The sequence below is a fragment of the Rhinichthys klamathensis genome, unplaced genomic scaffold (assembly GCF_029890125.1).
Source record: "Rhinichthys klamathensis goyatoka isolate OS25496 unplaced genomic scaffold, OSU_Roscu_1.1 h1tg000003l_1, whole genome shotgun sequence".
Classification (NCBI taxonomy): domain Eukaryota; kingdom Metazoa; phylum Chordata; class Actinopteri; order Cypriniformes; family Leuciscidae; genus Rhinichthys; species Rhinichthys klamathensis.
Window position 1 is genome coordinate 3855809 of NW_026606556.1, and position 19382 is coordinate 3875190.

The window sequence follows — 19382 nt, forward strand, 5'->3', positions numbered from 1 at the left end:
AAGCGAGAGGAAGGTGCCGCAAGTGAGTTTTTTATGACAGTGTTATGAAATATACGCCGCACAACTGTAGGGGAGCTTGATGAGCCAACATGCGACAACAAAAGTGAAAATCAGCGAAGAAATGACTAGAGTTGCCAAGTGCCCCTTTAAGGTTAGATCTCTTAACACTAATATGAGCAGTAGTACCTCTAATATAGATAGAAACATCAAACAATGGCAATGAATGACCAACTATTACATTTCAGCTTGTTTAGCTTCCATGGGTTCGAACAGGTGCTTCTATGCCTGAAAGCGTCAATGCCCGTATTTACTTTGAAGACAGTTTTGATGGAATGTTTCCGTGGGGCACACGGTCCAATGAAACCCTTATCTTCAAGCAGCGAAGTCCCTGCTTCCCTACTGACTGGGCTTGAATAGAGACAAATGATTCCTGCATGTAGGAGGGACTGATGTCTCATGTGGAGTTTTGGAAAAGTTCTCAGTGAGACAGCTGCTGTCTAGACTGTCACCCTGACATCTCACGGTTGTGCCGTAGGGCCAGATCTGTGAAGAGGAGCACTTGACAAGAAGCTTAACTGATCCTTGCGGCCTGTAAGATTATCTGCTCTCCTTTAAACATCCTATGCCCGTGTTATACCTGCTTCTTGAGCAAAAGAAAATGCAAGCAAAGGAGCTCATATGACCCGTGAACCCACTGCACCTGAATGCAGACTCTTTCTCTTTGACACGCACAGTGGAACTGTAATGCAGGCTGACCTATCAAAGGTCCACAGTCACTTTGTGATGGTAAAAGTACATATTTTGCTGCTACCCCAAGTGAAACACAATTTTTAAGTCGTTTTAGTAGTATTGGACTGGTTGTAACATTTAAAATCAAATGAAGGAAGTTATCAGAATAAGTTATCAATTTAATTCAAACATTAAATAAATAACTTTTTAAAAGGACAAATTAATAGTCATGAAAAATGAATCATTTTCAAATTGAAAAACATACTGACATTTTTAACAGTTTCTTTAATTATTTAAAAATGCAGTTAAAACAAAAGTAAATATAATTAAAAACGATTTTTAAATGCACATTTTAAATTGCATCTTTAAAAACCATTTGCTAGTTGCTTTTCTTTGTCAATTTGCCAAAATGCTTTTTACTGTGTCGTTTCGTCAATTGCTTTGCTTTATCCACTTGTCAATAGAGTTAAAAATGCCACACGACTTTTCCGGACAGTCTAATGGAGAACCCAATATAGGAGCAATTCTCAATCATGCCTAAAGTCTTAGCTAAGATGGCTGATGATGCAGTCTGCCTCGACCAGACTAAGACCAGAAAATTTGTGTATATTATTTGATTTTGTAGACCACAGCAGAGTCACATTGTACTAGAAACAATAATACAGGGTTGAAAATTTACAATATACAAAAAATGTAGATAAAAGCTAGTTTAGCTGGTGTTTTTTCTTTGTGAAAAAATAAGCACACTTTAGAATACTTTTAAAAAGAGTTTAGAAATAATATACCCTCTTTATTAAAATAGCCTATGCTTTAGTGTGAACGGATTGAAATGCTTTTGAACACTTACATGTTGTTTGCAAATGTTGTACATAGTTTAAATTTATATTAAATGCAATTAGTATAACTTAAAATTAGACTTCAGCGCTGGCAAAATGGCCTTTTAATAAAACTTGGCTTTCTATGCAGTAGAAAGGCGAAACAAATTTGAATCGGCGCTACCTGACTAGACAAAAAAGAGAAAATGGCTTTTGTTTTCCCTTTTGCCAACTAGGTAGGAAAACTTCAACACCCATAATGCACTGGGCATGGCGCCATCCAAGGCCACTCCCACCAGTCTGCTATGGATACGCTTGACCAGAGTCAAATACCGCCTTGCTTTAGTATGAAATGCTCATTAGCAAACTTTAAGTGGTAATGGTGTTGACCTGCATATTTCCCGGGTGCAAGAGTTCAAATAGTAAACATTTAGCACGAGTGAGCGCGAGCAAGCTATCGGTTTCCAGTGAAGGATCCAGTGCGTGGCTAATGCAAAGAATCATAAAAACAGAGAGATCGTTTGTAGTCAACCTCAAACTGGATGACCACGGACACAGTGTTTTAGGCCAAATGGATGAGTAAAACTGAAAGAAACTGCTGTTCTGTCAGTTCCCCTGAACCCCCTGAAGCAAAACGACAACGAGTAACGTTAGGCCAACAGGTAAGAAAGCTGTTACCACAGGGTTTCATTTTTACCATAAATGCTGTTTAAAGAGTAGACAGAGTACGATACAAATTTCAGTCACAAACTACGTACAATAACTGTTCTGTTAATAATCCTCTGTCGATCCGACTGTCTGTTGCACGGGGATACAAAAATGCGGAAGTATAATCTGTAGTTTTCACGAAAGCCCCGGAGCTTTCAAAAGTCCTGACAAATTAAACGTGAATTTCTCAGTACATATACTTTACATATACTACCGACATTGTAACAATATTAAGTGGGTTTAAAATCAGCGGTTACAGTTTAAGAGTGCTTTTTGACCCACTTTAGTGGGACTGAGGTACAAGTAATTTCATAATTACTTCAATTGACATTGAAATATGTTTAAAGGATTAGTTCACTTCAAAATGAAATTTCTGTCATCATTTACTCGCCCTCAAGTTGTTTCAAACCTGTTGTTTCTTTCATGGTGAACACAAAGGAATATATTTTGAAGAATGACGGTAACCAGTTGATGTACCCCATTGACTTTCATAGTAGGCTAGGCTTACTATGGAAGTCAACGGGGTTTATCAACTGTCTGGTGGTTACCGACATTCTTCAAAATATCTTCTTTTGTGTTCAGGAGAAGAAAGAAATTCATACAGGTTTGGAACAACTTGAGGGCGAGTGAACTATTTCTTTAAAGTCACATCAGAATAAGTGTACTTTAAAGCATGACAAATGATTATTAAAACAATGATATGAAATGTTTACAGTAAAACATTTATTACAAAGTACACTTTTTAAAAGTGTACTTTCTGTTAAGAAACATAGTCATGTTTCTCTTGAAGTACACTCAAGTGGCCTTTTATTTAATTCATATATTAAATGCAAGTGCAGTAAGAAAAAAACAAAGTTTGAGGTACTCTTCAAGTGCACATTCAGTACAATAAGGCCCTGTCCCAAATGGCACCCTAAACACTTGCATACTCCTTCGAGCACTTTCATGACGTAACGCCGCTTTGACTGTCAGGAAGAAGTCTGCTGTGGAGCTCGCATCAGTGCAGGCTCGGCAAAAAGTGCGCATCGAGGCTGCATATCGACCGCAAAGGTAAAAAAACAAATGGGACACCCTAAAAACTAAAATTACAAATTGGGACACCCTACGGTCTCATGGACTTAACGGACACGCGCACGCGGCAGCCATTGTAAGTCCACAAGACTGAAAGTGCACATGAAGTGTGCCATTTGGGACAGGGCCTTAAATACACTTCTTTTTCACAAGGATTAGTTGTCCAGCTGGTCCTGATAAATAACCCAAATCAATACAAAACTATCAAAACAGACTAGCGTAAGTTACCACCTCATCCTGATTTAGACTGATCTCATGAAATGGCGTATGTATGACACGCCAATTCGTATTTCCATTTTTGGCGTGCTATCAACACGCATAATCGCTTTTCAGCGTGTTTATCAACGCCTTTGACTTAACGTTATATTACTGTATTATGTATATATAAATATATGACCTACCCCAACCCCATCCCTAAACCTACCCGTCACTGGGGTTAATACCATATGAGTCTTCTCCTACCATCCTAGGAAAAGAAATATTGCTCCACAGATGTAGATATAGATTTTGCTTCGTTTCGCTCGGACATTTAACGGCGCACACATACACATACACGCGGAATCACTCGGACATTTAATGGCGTAGACATACACGCAAAAGATTTCGGCGTGGACATACACGCGGATAGCTCAAAATGCGTATAGATAACACGCCACTTGACTTGAAAAGTGGCGTGTATGTTTACGCAAAGTCATGATGTCATGTTGCCTGACTAGCTAACCGAAAACCGCTATTCCAGCAAGAACATATATTGTGGAAAAGAATCAAACTTCCTTTCTCAATTCTGCTGATTCAGGCCCAGACCAGTTGTAATTGAATGAAGTCTAAATGAGGCCTGGCAATGCAACTGTCACATTCTCAACCCCTTTCCTGTTTTTCCTGCACAATGTGCAAAGCTATTAAAAGCAGCTCTGCCAATAGTAGGAAATACCACAGCTGATGTGAGCTGCCTGAGTGGCTAATGGTGATTATGCTTGATTTAAGCCGAATGTGTCATTAACTAATCACGCGGTATTCTCCCAGTCTGAGGTCTGCCAAGTTCTGCCCCTTCAAAGAAGCCCATTATACTTCAAGAGAGAGTAAACAGCCGGTCCCTAAGAACCATGCTCTCTAGAGTTTAAAGAAACATCATCTATCACCCTGCCAGGCACCTGCAGGTGTGACCTTGCTCTCTCAACACAACTGACACTGGAGAGAACGATCTCCCAGGCTGCCCTCTTCAGGCTGATGGTGAGGTCAAATGAAAAGCATGATGGGATATATATTAAGTGGCTTCAGGCGAAGGCACAATTTGTGACATGCTCTGCCATGACAGTGGTTGACCTCAGTGAGATGACTGACCATATAAGAAGCCAGATTATGCCAATGGACCCTTTAAAAATATAGAGAGATTGATTAGGTTGGTCAGAAGATGGCAAATTTGCCGTCAAGCCTTTGCGGTTGTATAACAAACTCCCTCGCAGCAGCGTTCATTTGTTTGTTGGCATTTACTGACAAGGTAATATAACACTATGTAGGGTTGTAAATGTATATTAAAGTTTAAAAAAATTAAAATTACAAGATTTACGATGTTGACTGTGGAAACGCGTCATCACAGTATGTGAAAAAGGGTTGAAATAAAATGAAAGGGGAGAAATGGCTGCTAGAATCCCTGGTAACAATGCCAAGAATGCAACGCATAGGCTATCGGTGTTGCATTACACAGCAAAAAATTCTAGGCCTAAATTGTTTAATTTAATTTTAATTAGTGTTTAATAAAAATAAAAAAAAAACAGTAAAAAATATCTAAAAGTCCTTAAAACAGGGTTGAGAAGCAACACTGCATAACGTTACGACTTGTTTTCAGAGAATGTATCTTTAATAAAGGGTTTTTAACTTGTTATGAGCTTGTTTTTACTATTTAATATGTTAGAAATAGTCCAAAAATCTGCCAGCACAGTAAGAGAAAATAGACTCGCATTAAAGATAGGTTCAATGAAAACTAGTTTTATGCAGAAAACAAGCCTTATATTTTATATATATTTTACACAAATTAAGACAAATATTAGTTATGATAAGACCGCTAACTGAAATACACTTAAATGGGCTATATGTAGAATAAAAAAAAACCTTGTTATTAGCGACACCGTTGGTCGATAAGCGAACTGCGGCCAGCAACTTATTGCTTATTGACCATTTTACTAAAGCAATAAGCCTTGTGAAGCCTTGGTTTACAGTAAATTTAGAACAGCTAAGGGAGTTTTAGGCACTTTGCTCCTCATCATGCCTCACAACTCCCCTTAGCTGCTCTAAATTCACTGCAAATCACGGCTTTACAGGGCTTATTGCTTTAGTAAATATGTGCTGCTCACTTTCCTCTCAATGACAAAATAAACAACAAAAATGAATGAGAAAGCAGCAGTTAAGAAAGCATCTGATCATAGCGATGTGGATGTGTTTGCAGAAGCTCTGCAATTCACCGGCATCATGTCGACAGATGAGGTAATTCAAATTACATTGTTATGATAGTTTGATTATATTTGAGATATCAGCGTATATATTTGGGATCCGCTGATAGACACCTGCTTTTAAACGCTCCCGGGGCCGTGTGTATCTATGTAAGCGCTCGGTGAAGAGCGTCAAAGATGTCATTGTTGATCATTGTAGTGAATCACAGACATATACACACATGCTGAGCGCGTCAAAACAATAGCCAATCAGAGGTGTTTAAGAATCCGTTCAACAGCGCTCAAAATGCTAGAGGGAAATGCTGCTTTCATCACATTTTTTAATTTCAGTACCGACTTGGTACCAACGTCGGTACTTTTTGACAACTCTATTGCTGGAATACTTGAACTATTCATGACCATTTTTTTCTTTTTGGCTGAATCTCACAAAACTTGTCATGGACATGTCCAGATCGTCTCAGGTTACGACTGTAACCGTAGTTCCCTGAGAAAGGGAACGAGACGATGCGTCACTTGACGCTTTGGGAACGCCCCCAGCGTGCATGCGTCTGAGCATCAATGTCAACTAGTCCAATGGAAAGAATGAGCGTCACGGGCGGGTGACGTCATGACCAGGAAGGGATAAAGGCTCACCCGGTGAAACGCGGCATTAGCTTCAAAAAGTCGAAGCAAGCCGATCACAGGGAAGCAGGAAGTATGGCAGGGTGACGCATCGTCTCGTTCCCTTTCTCAGGGAACTACGGTTACAGTCGTAACCTGAGACGTTCCCTTTCGAGGGAACTCTCGATGCGTCACTTGACGCTTTGGGAACGAGAATACCCAAAACGCCAGAATTCCAAGTACCTGAGTGTCAGTCTGTTGAAACTAAGTACTAAGCACCTGAGAACCTGGGGCAGCATCCAGGTCTAAGCTGTAAAACCTAACGAATGTGAGCGGTGAGGACCAGCCTGCCGCATCACAAACGTCTTGAAGAGAAACTCCAAATAGTAAGGCTTTAGAGGCCGCCATACCCCTCGTAGAATGAGCTCTGACCGCCAAAGGACACGGCAGGTCAGAGTACTCGTATGCAAGTGAAATAGCCTCAACTATCCACTTACTAACCGTCTGTTTAGAAGCAGGAAGACCCTTCTTAGGTGATCCAAAGCAAATAAATAACTGGTCGGACTTCCTCATTGACGATGTCCGATGAACATAAGTATCCAGTGCTCGCACTGGACACAAGAGGTTCAGCCTTTCCTGGTCCGCAGATGTAAAAGGAGGAGGACAGAAAGCCTGCAGCACAATAGGCCTCGGAGTCAAGGTCGGCACCTTAGGGACGTATCCCTGTTTTGGATATAAGAATGCCTTGACCATCCCCGGTGCAAACTCAAGGCAAGTGGGGGAAACCGAAAGGGCCTGAAGGTCTCCAACTCTCTTAAGGGACGAAATAGCTAGCAGAAAGATAGTCTTAAAGGTAAGAAACTTCTCTGAAACCGAATCTAAGGGCTCGAATGGAGCCCTAGACAGGCCTTCTAGTACTAAAGCAAGATCCCAAGCTGGCACCCTAGTGCGAGTTGCAGGCCTTAGCCTCAAAGTGCCACGAAGGAAACGTGTAATCAGGGGGTCTCGACCCAACGATGTACCCCCCACCAGGGCGTGGTAAGCCGCAATGGCCGCCACGTAGACCTTGAGCGTGGAAGGACATAGACCTGACGTAAAGCGCTCCTGCAGGAACTCGAGTACTGTGTTCACAGAACAGTTAACTGGATCCCACTGATGTCGGTGACACCATACAGAAAAAACTCTCCATTTAAGCGCATATAGTTTCCTAGTAGCTGGAGCTCTGGAGCTTAGAATGGTCTCAGCAGCCTCAGCTGAGAGACCACTCTCTATGAGTTGGGCCCCCTCAGAGGCCGAACCCACAGGTTCCAAATTTCTGGTCGAGGGTGAAATATTGTGCCCCCGGCCTGAGACAGAAGGTCTCTCCTGATCGGGATCTCCAAGGGAGGACCGTCTAAGAGATGGATCAGGTCCGCAAACCAGATCCGACTCGGCCAGCGTGGTGCTACTAGCAGTAGGCTTATTCCGTACTGGCGGACTCGTTCCAGAACTCCTGGGAGCAGAGCAACAGGGGGAAATGCGTACAGACGTAGCCTCGGCCACGTCTGCACCATAGCATCCAGCCCCAGGGGGGCTGGGTGAGTAAGGGAGAACCAAAGTGGACAGTGCGTCGTATGCTGAGACGCAAACAGATCCACCTCTGCTTGGCCGTAAAACTCCCAAATTTTCTCCACCGCCTCGGGGTGGAGTCTCCAGTCCCCTGGCCTCAGCTCCTGCCTCGACAGGATGTCTGCCCCAATATTCTGGTCCCCAGGAATATACACTGCCCTCAGGGAGAGTACCTTCCCCAGAGACCACAGGAGGATCTGGTGCGCCAGCTTGCAAAGCGGACGCGACCGCAGACCCCCCTGACGGTTCAGATAAGAGACCACCGATGTGTTGTCTGTACGGACGAGCACATGATGGCCCCTCAGGTCTGGGAGGAATTGCTTCAACGCATTGAAGACGGCCATCATCTCCAGGCAATTTATGTGCCAAGAAAGATGATGACTCCTCCACCGACCCTGAACCGAGCGGCCTTCCATTACCGCTCCCCAGCCGGTGAGGGAAGCATCTGTCGAGATCGTAACTCGATGGCAGAGAGCTCCCAACACCGGACCCTGGGTTAAGAACCAGTGTTTTCTCCATATAACTAAGGCACGAAGGCATCGCCGCGTGATCTTGATCATACGAAGTGGGTTTCCCCTCGGGGAGAACCCTCTGGTCCTGAGCCACCACTGCATTGTCTCATGTACAGCAGGCCAAAAGGAATCACGTTGGACGCTGCCGCCAAAAGACCCAACAGTCTCTCGAACTGTTTTACAGTGCGTGACTGGCCTAGCTTTAGCTCTTTGGTGGCTGTCAGGATAGCAGCTACACGAACGGGCGATAGAGTGGCCCGCATTGTCACTGAATCCCATACCACACCAAGGAAAGTGGTTCTCTGTACTGGAGAAAGCACACTTTTCTTGGCATTGAGCCTCAACCCCAACATCTGCATATGAGCGAGAACGACACCTCGGTGCCGAACCGCCAACTGCTCTGATTCCGCTAGAATCAGCCAGTCGTCGATGTAGTTCAGAATACGTATGCCCTGAAGCCTGAGAGGGGCTAGAGCTGCATCCACGCATTTCGTGAACGTGCGGGGTGATAAAGCTAGACCGAAAGGAAGAACCCGATATTGGTATTCTTTGCCCCCGAAAGAAAACCTTAGGAACTTCCTGTGCTGAGGGAGGATGGAGACATGGAAGTAAGCGTCCTTCAGATCTATCGTGACAAACCAGTCCTCGGATCTGATTTGAGTCACGATCTGCTTGAGTGTCAGCATCTTGAACTTGAGTTTCTGTACTGAACGATTTAACAGACGAAGATCTAAAATGGGACGCAACCCTCCATCCTTTTTTGGAACAATGAAATAACGGCTGTAAAAACCCGACTCTCTGTCGGGTGAGTACACCTGTTCTATAGCTTCCTTTGCTAACAGGGCCTTTACCTCTTGCTCCATTACCAGAGCCTGCTCGGGATGCACCACTGTGGGCAGCACCCCGTTGTAACGAGGAGGACGAGAACCAAACTGGATTCTGTATCCTTTCTCTACAATCTGCAGGACCCAACGAGAAATATTCGGCAGAAGCTTCCACGCTGCCAGAAAATTTACTAAGGGAACCAGCCTCTCGAGGCTGGTCTCTGGTGTTATCGAGACGGCTAATTCCGGAGCCTGAAACATAATGGCAGGAACTACCTGAACTGGCCGCTCTAAGGCCCCCCTCAGAGGGCGCGAAACCGATGCTGTGCCGCAGCATAGCATCAGCGACTCGCTGGAGACCGCTGCGCCCTGAAGCACCGAGGGTGGCAGGGTTGGCAGAACGGTCTCGTGAGGACCCCGAAATGGAACGGGCACCGTATAATGAGGTGTACACCGCTCCACTTCGGTCGGGGCTGTCCTCACAGGCCTGATGCATGAACATCAGGACCTTTTTTTTTTTTTTTGAACCGAAGTCTTCTTCGCCTGAAGAACGGTCCTCAGATCCGGCTTCGACTTAGAAGACTTCGGTTGAGAGGGTTGCGTCCGTCTCCAGTCTCTACGTGGAGGTGCACGAGACGCAACACTCTCTTTCTGATGCACACGATATGATGAGCTCGACGGCTGGGGCTGCTCACGCCCAGCAGCCCCAGGGGGCTGGACCCGGCGAGGGATAAACTTTTTAAAAACGTCAGCTTGTTTCTTTGACTCCTGAAATCTCTCGACGACCGCGTGGACTGCGTCGCCGAAGAGACCAGAAGGTTCAAGCGGAGCATCTAATAAAAAAGCTCGATCTTTTTCTTTAATTTCAGACAGATTTAACCATAAATGTCTCTCAGTAGCTACCAAGGCTGCCATAGACCGCCCAATTGCGAAAAAGAAAGATCGGTAGCCCGACGAAGTTCACAAATATCGTCATGACTGACTCCCTCACTACTATCCAGATCCCCCAGCAGGTCAGCTTGATAAGCCTGGAGCACTGCCATAGTATGCAGACATGCTCCAGCTTGACCTGCTGCCGTATAAGCTTTGCCCACTAACACCGAAGTGGCTTTGAGCGGTCTAGTGGGCAAAGCCGAGGCTTTCAGAGACGATGCGGGACCAGGGGAAAGATAACTGGCTAAATTCTCTTCCGCCTGGGGCATCGCCTCATAACCATACTCTTTCAGCCCTCTTATTCTCGAATAAGTGTTAACTTGAGGGCTGAAAAGACGTGATGAGTAAGGTTTATTCCACGATTTAGATATTTCATTGTGCAAATCGGGAAAAAATGGAAGCCCTCGTGGTGGAGATAATGTGGTGGAAGATAAAAAGCGCTCATCTAATTTGCTTTTAGGACGAGCGCCCTTCTTCTCAGATGGCCATTCAATATTTAATTTCTCTACAGCCCGCGACATAACATCCACCAGCTCATCATATGCTGGGGAAATAAATTGTGAATCTCTTTCCCCCATGTGTGTGCTTTCACTCTCCAAACTCATCGCATCGACCTCCTCGGAGGAAGAGCAATGAAGTAAAGGAGGGCTCTCTCCCCGGGCGGAAGAAACCGCAGAGCGTGCTTCCGACACCGGGGGGAGAGCGCTGGATCTCTCGGGTAAGGAAGGAGAAAGAGCCCTCGGACCCGTCTCCAACCCCTCCGAAAGATCCTTTTGCGATCCCCAGGAATGCATTCTCCGCGCTGCCTCAGCAGACGCGGGTCCTGATCCCTGCGGATCGCGAGCCTGCCCACTCTCTTTATCAAAGAGTGACAGGCGAGAGCGGAGCATGCGAAGCGGTAACATCTCACAATGCTGGCACTCAGCCCCCTCGAAGGCTGAGACCGCATGCTCCACTCCCAAACAAATGACACAAAGCTCGTGTGTGTCCCCACCCGTTAAATAACGCGGGCAGGGAGAAGCACACTGTTTGTACACTTGTTTAGTTTCCATCCTTTTCCGCAACAGACAACAGTAAATAGACAGAGACAAAATGACACAGATCGCTTGCTGAGACACAGAAGCTAATGCCGCGTTTCACCGGGTGAGCCTTTATCCCTTCCTGGTCATGACGTCACCCGCCCGTGACGCTCATTCTTTCCATTGGACTAGTTGACATTGATGCTCAGACGCATGCACGCTGGGGGCGTTCCCAAAGCGTCAAGTGACGCATCGAGAGTTCCCTCGAAAGGGAACATATGTTACCTCAAATTCATAGAAAGAAATATACAATTTTGCTTAAATATTTTTATGAACCATTTGCATTCATTGGTCTCAATGCATTTTTTGGATTGAGACAAAAGAAGACAAAAAAGTCAAATTACAAAAAATGTATGACAATGCAAAAGGAAGAAAATGCAGAGCAAGCTATGTTTTGACCAAAAAATGACGAATACAAATATTTTTGGGATTTTACAATGACGAAATTGTGTACAACAAGACTAGGAATGAGTAAGTTGGGTCCATTTTGATTCCATGTTCACTTAAGGGAATTGCGTACATGTTGGCATTCAGGATGGAAAGGTAGTTGCTAACATTCTTGGCTATTCGTAATTTTTCGTGCCAGAAACAGAGTTACATTTTTTGTAAGTTCTGTGAGGTCCAAAGTAGCAGTTTGGGTAAACAGTGCTGAACAGCCTGTGCTGTGTCCCTGGGACGGAAGCCAAGGTGACACCAACAAGGCAGCTCAGACACACATACACACACATACACTGTGGGTGAGAACGAACGCTGAATGTGAACTCAATGTGCTAGAATCTACACGTAGGGGTTGAGGCACCTGCCCACCCCAGCGGATGTGTTTCAATACTACCAAGGCCAAATACCTCCCTGCTAATATTGACTCAGATAGTGGAAAGGATATTGATGGGTCTTCTGTGTGTACACAGGAAGAACAGTGGCATTGTATCGGCAGTACCTCTTTATCAGCGGCTGTGTGCAGAGAGCTTATGTAAAGTTGGGTTTCTGATAACGTGCTGCAAACACCACAGCAGATGCACTGTTATGCTATTTGCACAAACGATAAGCCAGCAACCTGAAATAGACTTAGACCTACATGTTGTTGCAGACATTTAGCTTCTCTGAATTTTACAAATAAATCATTGCTGGAATACTTTAACTATTCATCGCCATTTTATTTTATTTTTGACTGAATAACACAAAACTTGTCATCAACATGTTCAGATCATATTTTACCTCAAATCATCATACAAGGGAATATAACATTTATTTTGGTAATACTTTATTTTGATAGCTCACATAAACATTCTACTAACTATAAGTAACTTTGCAACTACATGTCAATTAAGTCGTTAGAGAATTAGTAGACTGTCTGCTTAATATCTGCTAACTCTTTATTTTGATGGTCCCCCAATAGACATTCTACTGACTATAAACAACTTTGCAAGTACATGTCAACTTACAATAACAATCTACTAATACTCTAAGGAGAGTTAGTTGACATGTAGTTGCAAAGTTACTTATAGTTAGTAGAAGTCTAAAGTAGACTTGGAATTAAGTGTAACAAAAAAATTTGCAAATAGAAAACTATTTTATAAATAGTTAGATTTTTTTCCACATAAAAAAAAAAGACACAAATATATACCAAAAAATTCATGACAAATTACCATAATGCAAAAATAAATCTCATTAGTTGAAATAATGCAAAAAACAGATTTGTATTACAGTACTTTTACTATTTCTTATTTGAAAATTATATTTTCTCACAAAATCAATTAAACACAAATCACCCTCTTCTCAAAATTTTCATTATACTGCAATATGAAAAATAATAATGATATATGTCAATTGTAAGGTATTTGTTATTTTGTGTTTTTGATTGATTTAAATAACAAGAATAATTGTATACATTTTTTTTATTGTAATACAATAATGAGAATCTATTGAGAATCAATTACAAAAAACTCAAGAGTAAACTATTTAGAAACAATAACCCAATTAATTTTTTTGCTTATGAAAATTCACAATTCAAATTAAGTTTTTTTTTTTTGCCATTTCCTTTGGTGTCACTATAGTGGCACAGATATTACACACGCCACCTTTAGCAACACTTATTTATCTATTTATTTGTTTATTGAATGAGGACGATGTACATTAATGAACATCAAAATAAAAACACAAAATGTAAACGTGCTGGATTACTGCAGCACTGCTACCGACAATAATTGATTCATGAATATCTGATAATGATTACAAAACAGCACCATTTGAACAAAATCATTAAAACATAGTTTTTCTAACTCTCTTGGGAAACCTTTTGGGAGTTTCTCTCAATGGCTGCAATGCAAAAAAACAGAAATTACCAGGGGACCATATTTAGTCATCATGAGGCCAGTGCAGAACTGCACACGCTGAGAAAACAGCCGCTAATAACAAACCAAACAATAGTAGAGATGAAACGACGTGCCAATGCACACTAATCTTGGCAGAATAATTGTGTGAGAGTTGTTTGAGTTGAAAACAGTGCAATTTGAACTCTTTGTCAAACACGCTTGTGTAATTAACAACATCTGTTAAGAGGGAAGGGTAACAGGGTTTGAAAACAAGTGTGCCAGTCTTTTTCCCTCTCTTCCTCTCCTCTGTCTTTGAATGAGTACATTATTTTACTCTCTCATCAGTGTATATGAGAAACTTGTCATGTGGGTAAACTCTACTCTCTAAAATAGCCTCTATCAAAAGATGCTTTCAGTGAGGTTTATTCTCTCTACCACCCAACCCGGTATCACTGATTGTGCAAATGGATCTCTCATAAAGAAAGGATGTTGTGGATTTTTTTTTTGTCCAGAGCATGTAAAATTTTGGAAATGTTACAATATGTTATTTCATAAGACGCTGTGAAATTTGGCTTGCCTTCACTATTTCGTCATAAAGTGCTGACTAAGACTACTTGAACATTGAACTACTCTGCACAGCACTGTTACAAAATATTTGTGACATCTAATGTTGTTTTCTTGGGTCTTTTATATTTAAATTGACTGCTGGTTTGATGGATTTTATTTTATATTTGAATATATTTTAAAAAGTTATTCCTGTGATGGCAAATCTTAATTTTACTCATTACTACAGTCTTCAGTGTCACATGATCATGCAGAAATCATTCTAATATGCTGATTTGGTGCTCAAGAAACATTTCTTATCATTATCAATGTTGAAAACATGGTGTTACGCGGCAGCAAGGATGAAACAGAGAGTGAATCCAATCGCAAGCACATTTAATTAAACAGAAACAAACAGGAAATCCAGGGAACTCAGAACAAGACAGTCGTAACATTAAACAACAACCGACAGCCAACAACTGAAACACAGGGGTTTAAATACACAGACAAACAAGCTAAACAAGATAACAAGGGGGCGTGGTTAATAAGAGACACCTGGGGAGACTAATAGACATAGACGAGGAACACCTGTGGACACTGAGCAACAACATGACAAAAGACAAGACACATGGCAGGATAACATGACAAACAGGGAATCACATGACAGACAAGAACAAGGAACAAAACACAAAACCCACACCGTGACATAGCCCCTCCCCTATGGGCGGCTCCCGACGCCCATAAAAACAATAGTTCAGGAGGGTGGTGAAGCGGAGGCAGTCTGGGGGAGGGATGGAGGGCCAGGCCCGCACAGGGGAACGGGACCAGGACATGGTGGACCTGGGCCATGGAGCGTGGGCAGACCAGGCTGTGCAGGCGACCAGGGTGGAGCAGGCAGTTCAGGTGGCCAGGGCGGTGAAGACCCTTCGGGCGGCCAGGGCGGTGAAGACCCTTCGGGCGGCCAGGGCGGTGAAGACCCTTCGGGCGGCCACGGCGGAGAGGACCCTTCGGGCGGCCACGGCGGTGAAGACCCTTCGGGCGGCCACGGCGGTGAAGACCCCTCGGGCGGCCACGGCGGTGAAGACCCCTCGGGCGGCCACGGCGGTGAAGACCCCTCGGGCGGCCACGGCGGTGAAGACCCCTCGGGCGGCCACGGCGGTGAAGACCCCTCGGGCGGCCACGGCGGTGAAGACCCCTCGGGCGGCCACGGCGGTGAAGAGGGCCCTGAGCTAAGCAGAACCAGCGGCGAAGGAAACTCTGCGCTGGACAGGACTGGCGCAGGATCAGTGAGCTCTGGTGCAGGATCAACGGCCCCTGGCGCAGGATCAGCGGGCTCTGGCGCCGGATCAGCGGGCTCTGGCGCAGGATCAGCGGGCTCTGGCGCAGGATCAGCGGGCTCTGGCTCAAGGGTGTGCGTAGCCCACACACACCACATGGCTGTGGCCATAATGGCCAGTGTTGCGGTCACTGAGGGCTCAGGCGGCGCATGCGTGGCGTGATCAGTCTCTGGCTGGGCAGACGTGACCTGAACAGTCTCTGGCTGGGCAGACGTGACGTGAACAGTCTCTGGCTGGGCAGACGTGACGTGAACAGTCTCTGGCTGGGCAGACGTGACGTGAACAGTCTCTGGCTGGGCAGACGTGACGTGAACAGTCTCTGGCTGGGCAGACGTGACGTGAACAGTCTCTGGCTGGGCAGACGTGACGTGAACAGTCTCTGGCTGGGCAGACGTGACGTGAACAGTCTCTGGCTGGGCAGACGTGACGTGAACAGTCTCTGGCTGGGCAGACGTGACGTGAACAGTCTCTGGCTGGGCAGACGTGACGTGAACAGTCTCTGGCTGGGCAGACGTGACGTGAACAGTCTCTGGCTGGGCAGACGTGACGTGAACAGTCTCTGGCTGGGCAGACGTGACGTGAACAGTCTCTGGCTGGGCAGACGTGACGTGAACAGTCTCTGGCTGGGCAGACGTGACGTGAACAGTCTCTGGCTGGGCAGACGTGACGTGAACAGTCTCTGGCTGGGCAGACGTGACGTGAACAGTCTCTGGCTGGGCAGACGTGACGTGAACAGTCTCTGGCTGGGCAGACGTGACGTGAACAGTCTCTGGCTGGGCAGACGTGACGTGAACAGTCTCTGGCTGGACGTGGCTGACGTGAAGCTCTGGCTGGACGTGGCTGACGTGAAGCTCTGGCTGGACGTGGCTGACGTGAAGCTCTGGCTGGACGTGGCTGACGTGAAGCTCTGGCTGGACGTGGCTGACGTGAAGCTCTGGCTGGACGTGGCTGACGTGAAGCTCTGGCTGGACGTGGCTGACGTGAAGCTCTGGCTGGACGGTCTCTGCCTGGACGGTCTCTGCCTGGACGGTCTCTGGCTGGACGGTCTCTGGCTGGACGGTCTTTGAGGAGGCCTTTCTCCTCCTCCTCCGGGCCACCGGACTCGGGACCACCGGAACTGGGACCAGTGTTGAAGGCCTGGCGTACCCCGGGCTGAAGCTCTCCAGACAACTGGAGAGTGCCTCTCTCCAATCCAGGCCAGAGAGATCGGGGAGCTCCCTAGGGTTGACCGCCTTAGCCCCCAGCCGGTAACACAATTTTATAGCCTCATTCCCTAGGGTGCATGAGGCAGCAAGTGCAGCAAACCCCCAGGTAAACTGAAACAAATCCGGGCTGTTCAGGGCTAAGGCCGCGGTTTTCCCAGCAAACTCCCGGTCCATGCTGGGAAGATCAGACGAGATCCGTGCTGCTGGATTCATTGGCGGTCGGTTGTTCTGTTACGCGGCAGCAAGGATGAAACAGAGAGTGAATCCAATCGCAAGCACATTTAATTAAACAGAAACAAACAGGAAATCCAGGGAACTCAGAACAAGACAGTCGTAACATTAAACAACAACCGACAGCCAACAACTGAAACACAGGGGTTTAAATACACAGACAAACAAGCTAAACAAGATAACAAGGGGGCGTGGTTAATAAGAGACACCTGGGGAGACTAATAGACATAGACGAGGAACACCTGTGGACACTGAGCAACAACATGACAAAAGACAAGACACATGGCAGGATAACATGACAAACAGGGAATCACATGACAGACAAGAACAAGGAACAAAACACAAAACCCACACCGTGACACATGGTGCTGTTTAATATTTTTGGAAGCCACAGCATTTGTGTAGCATTTATTTGAAATATAAATATTTTGTAACAATGTAAAAGTCTTTGCTGCTACTTTTGATCAATTGAATGTCATTGCTGAATAAATGTATGAATTTCAAAAAAAAGAAAAAAAAAAAAGAAAGAAGCAACAATTACCACCCCCAAACATTTGAACAGTATATAAACTTTCAATAATGAGTTGCAAATCAGTGGAGTGTCTAAATTTGAATGAAAACATTTATTTTTGCATTTCGGATGGTATTCAAAATCACCTTTAGACTTCCAACTGGAATGTTTCATCCTGAAGTGGACACCAAACATCAAAACACAATAGTATACTTTAGCTAAGGTGGATAAATGTTTGGTATTTTTATAATCAGGAATAGAAAAGGATAATTTGTAGGTACTGTACATGATTCAGCCGTTTCTCAAACTACCACACGCTCTCTAGTGACATGAGCTATGTTATGCAGAGCAGCCTCATTGTCCCACTGGGTAATCTCCTCACAGTTTGCATTCTTCTCATGGATGCTGCAGTGTTTTGTGGTGAGGAGGATCTGTCTTTACAGATTTGCTTTGTTCTAATTTGATGGTCCCAAGGCTGGTTTCACACATGGTTCAAACCCAAGTTCAACTCCACCCTCTCTCCTTGAGGTTTTCTTTCTGTACACTCTATTATTTGGGGCTAAACCGGAGTACATTTGCGTCATTACACAAGTACCACTGTGAGTATTGCATTAGTGGCAGCTTGTTTTCTGCTGTATTTAGAAAACAACTCGGGAGGAGAACTGTGAACCATACGATTCCACATGCATTGCGTTTCACTGCTAGCCACTAAGTTTAGAATACCATGTCAATGCCAACAACATCCATACTCTCATGTCAACCAGACTCTGATCCACACCAAACGCTCTAGTGTGAAAGATTCCAAGAGAATATGTGGGTTTCTGACATAGCTATAGTGTCTATAGCTATAGACATTTTCTGGCGGTCATCAAAAGGAAAATGTTCAGAAAGAGTCTGAATAAAGTATTTTGTTCCTTAAATAATGCCGAAATGTGTAATTTTAAATCTTACTGTGTAAGATTTTCTCCTATCTAGTGGTGAAATTGTATATGACTACCAACTGAATATTACTTTCTAGCCCCTCCCATTCCGAGGGCGTTTTAACTTCTACAGTGGCCGTATTATTCCAAGATTAACATGGCCTCCAGTTCGACTTCGTCCATGATGGTTCCTTCAAGTGATGAGGTTACTTTAGAAAACCATTACAAATTGCATTTAGTTCTTTAGTCAGTTAACATGTAAGTTATGACCTCTATGTAAAACGAATAATAGTTTTACGATTTTGTTATTTTGGTACCATTTCATTGCTCACATCAGCTATCAGGTTCCCAAACGAATGCAAGCTAATGTTAGTAAAGTATCAGAGCTATCTTTATTCTGTATATTGTACGAGATTAATAGTGTAAGGCAATGTTTACCTGAAGAAAACAGGCAAATTCGGCGTCGCTTTTAAAATACTTGCTCCTCATGAGCGCTTTCCATCTTGGAAAAGCCACTCCAATATTGACTTTGGTCTTGTTGATTTGCCTGTCACGTTGTTTTATTTTTCTCTTTCGCTTCCTTGGCGACTCTGTTACATCATTACCTCGAGAAAAGGCGTGATCCTCCATCTTCAACAGGCTTTCAAATGTGCCGGCAGTCGCGACAAATCTCTCCCTCGCATTCGTCACAGTGCCAATGACTGTAAAAGCACGAAAGGCGAAGCTTCCAGGTATGTCCCTCTTTGGCTAATATATTTTCAAGATGGATGCGCAACATGGCTGCCGCCATTCAACTGACTCGCTAGTATGTATTCTGAATGGCCAACACATTCTCATCCTTTGGCGTCATATAGGTGACGCCATATGACATTTCGTCGAAATCTTACGCACATGGCATCCTTTAGCGTCAATATAACACACACTGTTATGGGTAGGTTTTGGTCTGGGGTAGGGTTACGGTTATGACGCCTTGGGATCTGCGTCTCATATTGACGCT